Source organism: Prionailurus bengalensis, chromosome F2, assembly GCF_016509475.1.
Source record: "Prionailurus bengalensis isolate Pbe53 chromosome F2, Fcat_Pben_1.1_paternal_pri, whole genome shotgun sequence".
Classification (NCBI taxonomy): domain Eukaryota; kingdom Metazoa; phylum Chordata; class Mammalia; order Carnivora; family Felidae; genus Prionailurus; species Prionailurus bengalensis.
This window is the reverse complement of record NC_057353.1, coordinates 83,564,345-83,573,818: the sequence shown is the minus strand read 5'-3', so window position 1 is coordinate 83,573,818 and position 9,474 is coordinate 83,564,345.

Here is a 9,474-nt window from a genome sequence, read left to right as displayed (position 1 = left end):
TATTGCCAAGAAGGGAGGCTCACCTGAACCTTAGTATTGAGAGTTTTTACTGGGGCTTGGTGACACTGACACACATGACCACCTGCACGACTGACCTTGATCTCCAGCCTTCCCACAGATTGAGTAGATGCCACATGGCCAAAAGCCCCTACCATAAACCATAATGTTACCATAGACTGGCTCTGAGTAAACAAAAACACTCTGGCAGGACACTCCAGCCACCCAGAATCCTAGGGCAAAGGCTACCCCTCTCCTGGTGTCAAGTTAATCCTTTCTGCACAAGTGGGTCTTATCCTGGGCCCACTTCTATCTGTTCTGTGACCTTGATCCAATCACATCCCTTCCTTAGCCTTGGCTTCTGACATGTAGATGAGAATATCACCATCCACATCACAGGGCTACCTTGAAAATTAAATGAAATCTACAGGAAGACCAGCCTAGCACTCATTTCTGTCTAGTCTGTGTTGGAAGTTAGTACAACAGGTGCAGCTATCATGGGAGGCAGGGAACCACAGAGAGCAACAGGCTAGGGGAGCTGCTCACCCACCACAAAGAGACAGAAATGCTCCCCAACCCTAAGTGATCATGGAGAAGCTCAGCCCACAGTCACGCAATGTGTGCAGGAAACAAGCTGAGGCAGGGTAGGGCACAGCTGGTACCGAGCGAGGACTCATTTCCCTCCTCAGCATGAAAGGCCACACGGCCACCTCCAGCAGGGACTCATGGACAGCCTAGAGGTCACTAAACTCAGGGGGCACCTGCAGACTGGTCCAGCCCTTGAGGCAGGGTGGGAGGGCCCAGATCCAGCTCTCAGTGGCCCTCTGGCTCAGATCTGATGCCCTGCCTGGGTCTTTCTGCCTTAGGGGTATGTACAGGGCCACCCACAAAGGTGTGGGCATGGGTACCACACATGCACACTGTGAGCATAACCTTACCCCGACTTACCATGACCTCTGGGTTAGGTGCTATTACCTATTTTACCTGGGGATACTGACTCAAGTCTTCCCTAACAGGCCAGGGTCCTCAGCTGTCTAATCCTCTGACACCAGTAGTTCATCTCCCTGATAACTGCCCAGAGCTATTAACAATTATTAATAATCACCCTGTGGTCTGAAATGACATTGCTCCCAAAGGCCCTTTGCCATCAGCAGGCTGACAACTCAGTTTCTAATCCTGTGAGCTGAGGAGGCAATAGGACACCTGCAAGGAGTTAACCCACCAGACACCCAGGCATGACTGTACAAATGGCCCAGTGGAAACATCCAGAACCAATGAGTCCCTTTGCCTGCACTCCCTCTCATTCTTAGATGGGCTTGACACTTGGCCCCTGTGAAAATGTGTCACCAATTCATGTTGCCAGCCCTCTTAAGCCAAAACCAAACAGCCAAGAGAACTTGTCAAACCAAATGTTCTCTAGTTTTGCACAATGAAAACCACCAGCATCTTTTTTTTTTTTTTCCAGGCATTTCCATTAAATATGCTTCTTCAGACTACACTGCCTCACCACACCTCCCTGGCCCCACTAGCCCTCCCACCCAGAGCTTTAATGCTCCCTTCCAGGCCACAATCCTTTGGGGGTGCCACTGGCTTAGAGGACATTGACACTGATGGGAGGAAGGACCCCCAGAGCAGGGGTTCTTAACAAACAACCCAATGAGAAAACATCTGGGCCACAAGCAGTGACAGGGCAGAAGATATGAAAGGAGAGATGGTTCCTATAAAAACCAACACAGAGAAATACAGGTTTCCTGAGTAATCAGTCAAATGCAACACTAGCCAAAGTCATGCCTATTTAATTACCAAGCAGAGGTTAAAATTACAATATCCTGTACAGGGGGGATGTGTGGAACTCAGACATGCTCTACTCAAATTTACATCCTGACACAGAAGGTAAATGTTTACAATGATTCAGTGCTGGTGACATGGTATATTGGGTCAGCCACCCTACTTATATACATCAGTGTCCATGTCATGCAGGAATCCATCCCTCCACCTAAACAGCTATTTGGCTGACAAGAATTGTCCGAAGTAACTCTTCTGGAACACCAGAGTCTAGTCAAACACTTATGTGCAGCTTCCAGGAGTGAGCCTGATGAAGACGGGAGTAAATTTCAGCAGATTTCAGTGAAATTCCACCTACCATGCCCACCTCTTATCCCACGGCATGCAGCCATGTGGATAGCAGTCTGCATTCCTGGTGTGGCTTGCTGGAGCCAGGATGGACAATAAGGGCCTGGTCCTCCAAATATCAGGGGTGTGTGTTTTGATGGTTTATTGCCATTTTTTCAATCACTGAGGGGCTGGCATAGGCTTAGCTGCCATTGTTTTAAATGCTGAAATAGTTTCTGGGAGAGAGTAGAAAGATTAGAGATAATGCTTGTTTCTTCCATTTTTGGGAGACAGACACCTAACAAAATCTTTTTCAGGATGCTGGATGACCACACACATAGCAGGACAGAACAGAAACATCAGGAGCCACACACATCAAAGAATAAACACTTTGCAAAAAAATAAATTGAAAAAGTCACAGATGGCTCTAGCCATCAACAAGCAAGATTCATCAATCTCTGACAGGTGGGAGACTCAGAATTTCAGAATGCTCAAAATGTCCAGTTCTCAACAAAAAATATTACAAAATATACAAAGAAACAGTAAAGTATGGCCCACTCACAGAGAAAAAAAATAACTTGACAGAAAACCCTCCTGAGGAAGTCCAGACACTGGAATTATTAGTCAAGGATTTTAAATTAATGGTATTAAATATGTTGAATATGCTAAAAGAAGCTCTAGAGAAAAAACTAAGGAAATCAAGAAAATGATATATGAATATTAATAAAGAGACATAACTTATAAAAAGAAACCAAACAAATTCTGGAGCTGAAAGTACAATAACTAAAATGAAAAACTCACTGGGGCAGTTCAACAGATTTGAACAGGCAGAAATAAGGATCAGTGAATTTGAAGAAAGGACAACTGAAATTACCCAGTATGAGAAGAAGAAAACATAATGAAGAAAAACAGATCCAAGAAACCTATGAAATGTGATCAAAAGTACCAAAGTACACATTATACAATTCCAAGAAGGAAAGGACAGAAAGGAGCAGAAAAAGGTATTTGAAGAAATAATGGCTAGAAACTTCAAAATCTGAGGAGACATGAAAATACTTGTCTGAGAAATTCAGTGAACTCCGAACAGGATAAACTAAAAGAGACCCACACTGAGACACATTATAGTCAAACTACCAAAACCCAAAGATAATGAAAATGTTGAAAGAAGCAATAGAGAAACAATTCCACATGCATAAAGGAGCCTCAGTAGGATTAACAACTGATTTCTCTGAAGCCAGAAGGCAGTGGAGGGGTGGGGGGTGGGGGGGTATTAATAAACTTGAAAGGAAAAAAGTTGTCAACCAAGAATTCAATATCCAAAAAAACTATCCTTCAAGAATGAAGGTGAAATGAAGACATTTCCACATAAAGGAGCGCCTGGATGGCTCAGTTGGTTGTGTCCGACTTCAGCTCAGGTCATGATCTCATGGTTTGTGGGTTCGGGCCCCACATCAGGCTCTATGCTGACAGTGTGGGGGACTGCTTGGGATTCTCTCTCCATCTCTCTGTCCCTCCCCCATTTGCACTTTCTCTCTCTCTCTCAAAATAAATGAATATACTTAAAAAAAAAAAAAAAAGGAAATGATGGGGCGCCTGGGTGGCTCAGTCAGTTAAGTGTCCAACTTCAGCTCAGGTCATGATCTCACGGTCCATGAGTTCGAGCCCCACGTCAGGCTCTGCGCTGACAGCTCAGAGCCTGGAGCCTGCTTCAGATTCTGTGTCTCCCTCTCTCTATGACCCTCCCCTATTCATGCTCTGTCTCTCTCTGTCTCAAAAATAAACAAACATTAAAAAAGAAAAAAGGAAATGAATTGTTTAGAAATTCTGGAGGTCTAATAACTGTTAGGGAGAGGAAGGAAGGAAGGAAGGAAGGAAGGAAGGAAGGAAGGAAGGAAGGGTGGGAGGGAGGAAAGTTGACAGAGCTCATTAACAGTACACCTGCTCTACAAAAAATAATTTTCAGGAGGCGCCTGGGTGGCTCAGTCAGTTAGGCGTCCGACTTCGGCTCAGGTCATGATCTCGTGGTCTGTGAGTTCAAGCCCCGTGTCAGCTCAGAGGCTGTAGCCTGTTTCAGATTCTGTGTCTCCCTCTCTCTCTCTGACCCTCCCCCACTCATGCTGTCTCTCCCTGTCTCAAATAAACGTTAAAAATTTTTTGAAAAAAAAAAAACAAAAAACAAAAAATACTTTTCAGGCTGAAATGAAAGTACATTGCACAGTAAATCAAAGCCATAGGAAAAAATAAAGAACACTAGTAAAAGTAAATAGGTAACTATAAAAGATAGTATTACTTCACTTCTGTTACGGTTTGTAATTTTTCCTACATGATTTGATATTCAACTGCATAAAATAATAATCATAAGTCTCTTAGTGGGCATAAAACATAAATGTGTGATCTATGACCATAACAATGTGAAGGGGGAGGGTCAGCGTTAAATATGAAGAGTGTTTATACTATTAAAATTAAGCCAGTATTATTCAAACTAGGTTGTTCTATTGGGGCACCTGGGGGGCTCCATTGGTGGAGTGTCCAACTTTGGCTCAGGTCATGATCTCACAGCTCATGGGTTTGCAGCCTGCGTCGGGCTCTGTGCTGACAGCTCAGAGCCTGGAGCCTGCTTCTGATTCTGTGTCTCCCTCTCTCTGCCCATCCCCTGCTCATGCTCGCTCTCCCTCTCTCTCTCTCTCTCTCTCTCTCTCTCTCTCTCAAAAATAAACATTTAAAAATATTTTAAAAAACAGGTTATTAAAAACTTAAGATGTTAATATAATCCCCACAGTAACCACAAAGAAAATAACTAAAAATATAAATATACAGAAAAGGAAAGGAATTAGAATGGTACATGATAACACACACACAAAGCAGATAGTAAGAGAAAAATTGAGGAACAAAAAAACCAAGACATAAGACACAGAAGTAAGTCTCTCATCAGTAATCACACAAAATATAAATGGATTAAATTATCCTATTAAAAGTAGAGGTTGGCCAACTGGATTGAAAAACATCAGGATCCAACTACATGCATCTATGAAAGACTTCATCTTAGATATAAGGACACAAAGAAGTTGAAAGTAAAAGGATGAAAAAATATATTTCATGCAAATAATAACCAAAAGAAAGTTAAAGTGGTTCTAATATTTTCAGAAAAGGAGACACTTTGAAACAAAAAGGATTAGAAGAGACAAAGAAGGAAATTATGGACTGATAAAAGTTTCAATATAGCAAGATATAACAATTATAAACATACACCTAACAGTAAAGCTCCAAAATATATTAAAGCAAAAATGATAAATTTGAAGGAAAAAAAACCCAGTTCTATAAGGATTGGAGACTTCAATATTCTACTTTTTTTTTTTTTTTTTTTTTTAACAGAGAGAAAGAGAGCAGGGAAGGGGCAGGAGAGGGAGAGAGAACTTTAGGCAGGCTCCATGCCTAGGGCAGAGCCCAATGTGGGCTCTTAGCTCATGACCTCGAGATCATGACCTGATCCAAAATCAAGAGTCAGATGCCTAACCTACTGAGCCACCCAGGCACCCCAACTGCACTTTCAATAGTAGATACAACCAAACAGAAAATCAATAAGAAAACCTGAGGTGCCTGGGTGGCTCAGTTAGTTAAGCAGCCAACTTTGGCTCAGGTCATAATCTCATGGTTTGTGGGTACAAACCCCACATCAGGCTCTGCACTGACAGTGGGGAGCCTGCTTGGGATTCTCTCCCCACTCTCTCTCCCCCTCCCCAACCCGTTCTTTCTCTTTCTTTCAATATAATAAATAAATAAACTTAAAAAGAGAGAGAGAGAAGCTGAAGGACACTAAAACCAGCTAGACCTAACAGACGTCTACAGAACACTCCACCCAATATCAAAATACATATTCTTCACAAGTGTACCTGGAGCATTCTCTAGATCATACTATAGTCTACAAAACAAGTCAATATATATATTTTGTTTGTTTGAGAGAGAGCGAGCACACACAAGCAGGGGAGGGACAGAGAGAGGGGGAGAGAGAATCCCAAGCAGGCTCCGTGCTTTCAGTGCAGAGCCTGATGCAGTGTTCAAACCCACAAACCATGAGATCATGACCTGAGCAGAAATCAAGAATTGGATGCTTACCCAACTGGATGTTTACCCAGGTGTCCTGAGAGAATCTTTTTGTTGTTGTTTTATTTATTTGAGAGAGAGAAAGAGAGAGAGAGAACAAGCAGGGGAGGAACAGAGAGAGGGCAACAGAGGATCTGAAGCAGGCTCTGTGCTGACAGCAGAGAGACCTATGCAGGGCTGAACTCACTTAACTGTGAGATCATGACCTGAGCCAAAGTTGGACACTTCACTGACTGAGCTACCCAGGTGTCCCCAAGTCGTAATATATTTTAAAAGATTAAAATAATAAATTATCTTTTCCAATCACAATAGAATAAAACTAGAAATCAATAACAGAAGAAAAACTGGAAAATTAAACCAAACTCTTAAACAACTAATGGGCCAAAGAAGAAATTACAAGAGAATGTACAAAATACATAGTGACAAATGAAAACAAAAAAACACAAAATACCAAACCTTATAGGATGTGGTAAAAGCAGTGCATTGAAGGAAATCTATAGCTATAAATGCACACATTTAAAAAAAAAAAAAAAAGTTCTCAATAACCTAACTGTACAACTTAAGAAATTAAAAAGAAAAAAAAAAGCAAACTAAACACAAGTTAACAGAAGGCTAATTAATAGTAAAGATCAGAGTGGAAATAATGAACTATAAAATAAGGAAATAGAGAAAAAAAAAACTAAAAGTTGGCTCATTAAAAAGATCAACAAAATTGACAAACATTTAGGCTAATAGAAAAAATTCAAATTAATAAAAACCAGAAATGAATGTGGGGACATTATGACCAGACTTAGAGAAATAGAAATTATTATATGAGAACACTAAAATGATTATATGCTAACAAAACACATAACCTAGATGAAATGGACAAATCCCTAGAAACACACAATCTACCGTTGACCCATGAAGAAGTAGAAAATCTTAATAGACTTATAACTCTAAGAAGATTGAATCAATGATCAAAAACCTCCCAACAAAGAAAAGCCCAACACAGATGCCTTCACTGGTCAAGTCTCTTTTTTTTTTTTTTTTTTTTTTTTTTTTAAGAGAGAGAGAGATTGAGAACACTTGAGCTGGGGGAGGGGCAGAGGGAGAGAGAGAGTCTCAAGCAGACTCCATGCTTATCCAGGGGCCTAAGGCGGAGCTTGATCCCACAACCCTGGGATTCTGACCCAAGCTGAAATCAAGAGTCAAATGGTCAACAACTAAGCCACCCAGAAGCACCTTCACTGGTCAATTCTACTGAACATTTTAAAAAGAAGAAACACCAATCCTCAATATCTTCCCGAAAATTAAAGTGGAAGTTTTACTTGCCTAATGAGGTTAGCCTAATGCTAAAATCAGAGAGACAAAGACAAAAACTATGGACCAATATCCCTTATGAATATTGATTCAAAAATCCTCAATAAGGGGCACCTGGGTTGTCAGTCGATTGGGCATCTGACTTTTGGTTTCAGGTCAGGTCGTGATCTCACGGTTTGTGAGTTCAAGCCCCACATCGGGCTCTGCACTGATAGTGTGTAGCCTGCTTGGGATTCTCTCTCTGCCTCTCTCAGGAGAAATAAATAAGCTTTGAAAAATCCTCAATAAAATACTAGCAAAATGAATTCAATAGCATATTGAAAAGGATTATACACTATGACCAAGTGGGGTTCATTCCCTGAATGAAAGAATGGTCAACATGAAAATCATTGTAATAGATCCCATTAACAGAACGAAAAAAAAAACCCATGGAAACTTTTCAATTGATACAATAAATAAAATACTTAGAAATAAATTTAGCCAAGGAGGCAAAAGACTTGTACACTGAAAAACAGCAAAGATCACGAAGTTAAAGAACATATAAACAAATGAAAATACATCCCATGTTCATGTAGTGGAGGACTTGACACAAGTGATCTACAGATCCAACGCAATCCCTATCAAAAGCTGTGATTTTGGGGCGCCTGGGTGGCGCAGTCGGTTAAGCGTCCGACTTCAGCCAGGTCACGATCTCACGATCTCACGGTCCGTGAGTTCGAGCCCCGCGTCAGGCTCTGGGCTGATGGCTCGGAGCCTGGAGCCTGTTTCCGATTCTGTGTCTCCCTCTCTCTCTGCCCCTCCCCTGTTCATGCTCTGTCTCTCTCTGTCCCAAAAATAAATAAACGTTGAAAAAAAAAATTAAAAAGCTGTGATTTTGCAGAGATAGAATAACTCACCCTAAAACTCATATGGAATCCCATATAGGGATCCCAAATAACCAAAAAGATCTTGAAAAAGAACAAAGTTGGGGTATCTGGCTGGCTCAGGAGAGAATGCAACTCTTGATCTCAGGATTGTGAGTTAGAGCCCCATGTTGAGTGTAGCAATTAAACATAAAATCTTTAAGGGGCGCCTGGGTGGCCCAGTCGGTTGAGTGTCTGACTTCGGCTCAGGTCACAATCCTCCTGTTTAGGAGTTCAAGCCCCACATTGGGCTCTGTGCTGACAGCTCAGAGCCTGGAGCCTGTTTCAGATTCTGTGTGTGTCTCTATCTGCTTCTACCCGCTCCTGCTGTCTCTCTCTGTGTTTCTCGAAAATAAACAAACATTAATAAATAAAATCTTAAAAAAAAAAAAAGAGGGCACCTGGGTGGCACCATCAGTTAAGCAACAGACTCTTGATTTCTGCTCAGGTCATGATCTCACAGTTCATGGGTTCAAGCCCCACATTGGGCTCTGCACTAAGTGTGGAGACTGCTTGGGATTCTCTCTCCCTCTCTCTGCCCTTCCCCCTCTCACACGGTCTCTCTCAAAGTTAACTTAAAAAGAACAAACAAGTTGAAGGACTCATTTCCTATCCTAAACTTCCTAGAAAGCCACAGTTATCAACAGTATGGTGCTGGCATATAGATGAGTTGAACAGAACCCAGAAATAAACCCTTGCACGTATCATCAATTGATTTTAGATAAGGGCACAGACCATTTGTTATGAACTGTTTGTGTTCCCTCCCCCCGTCCCCATTTAAACATTGAAGCTCTAACCCCCAATGGGACTGTATTTGTAGACAGGGCCTGTCAACTGGTGATAAAGTTTAAATAAAGTCATAAATATGGGACCTAATCTGATAGGGCTGATGCCCTTATAGAAGTAAGAGACATCTGAGATCTCCTTCTCTACCATGTGAGAGCACAGTGAGAAGGCAGCTGTTTGCAAACCAGGAAGAAAATCCTCACCAGGGTTGAAATCAACCAGCACCTTGATCTTGGACTTAGTCTCCAGAACTATGACAGGTTTGTTTTTGATA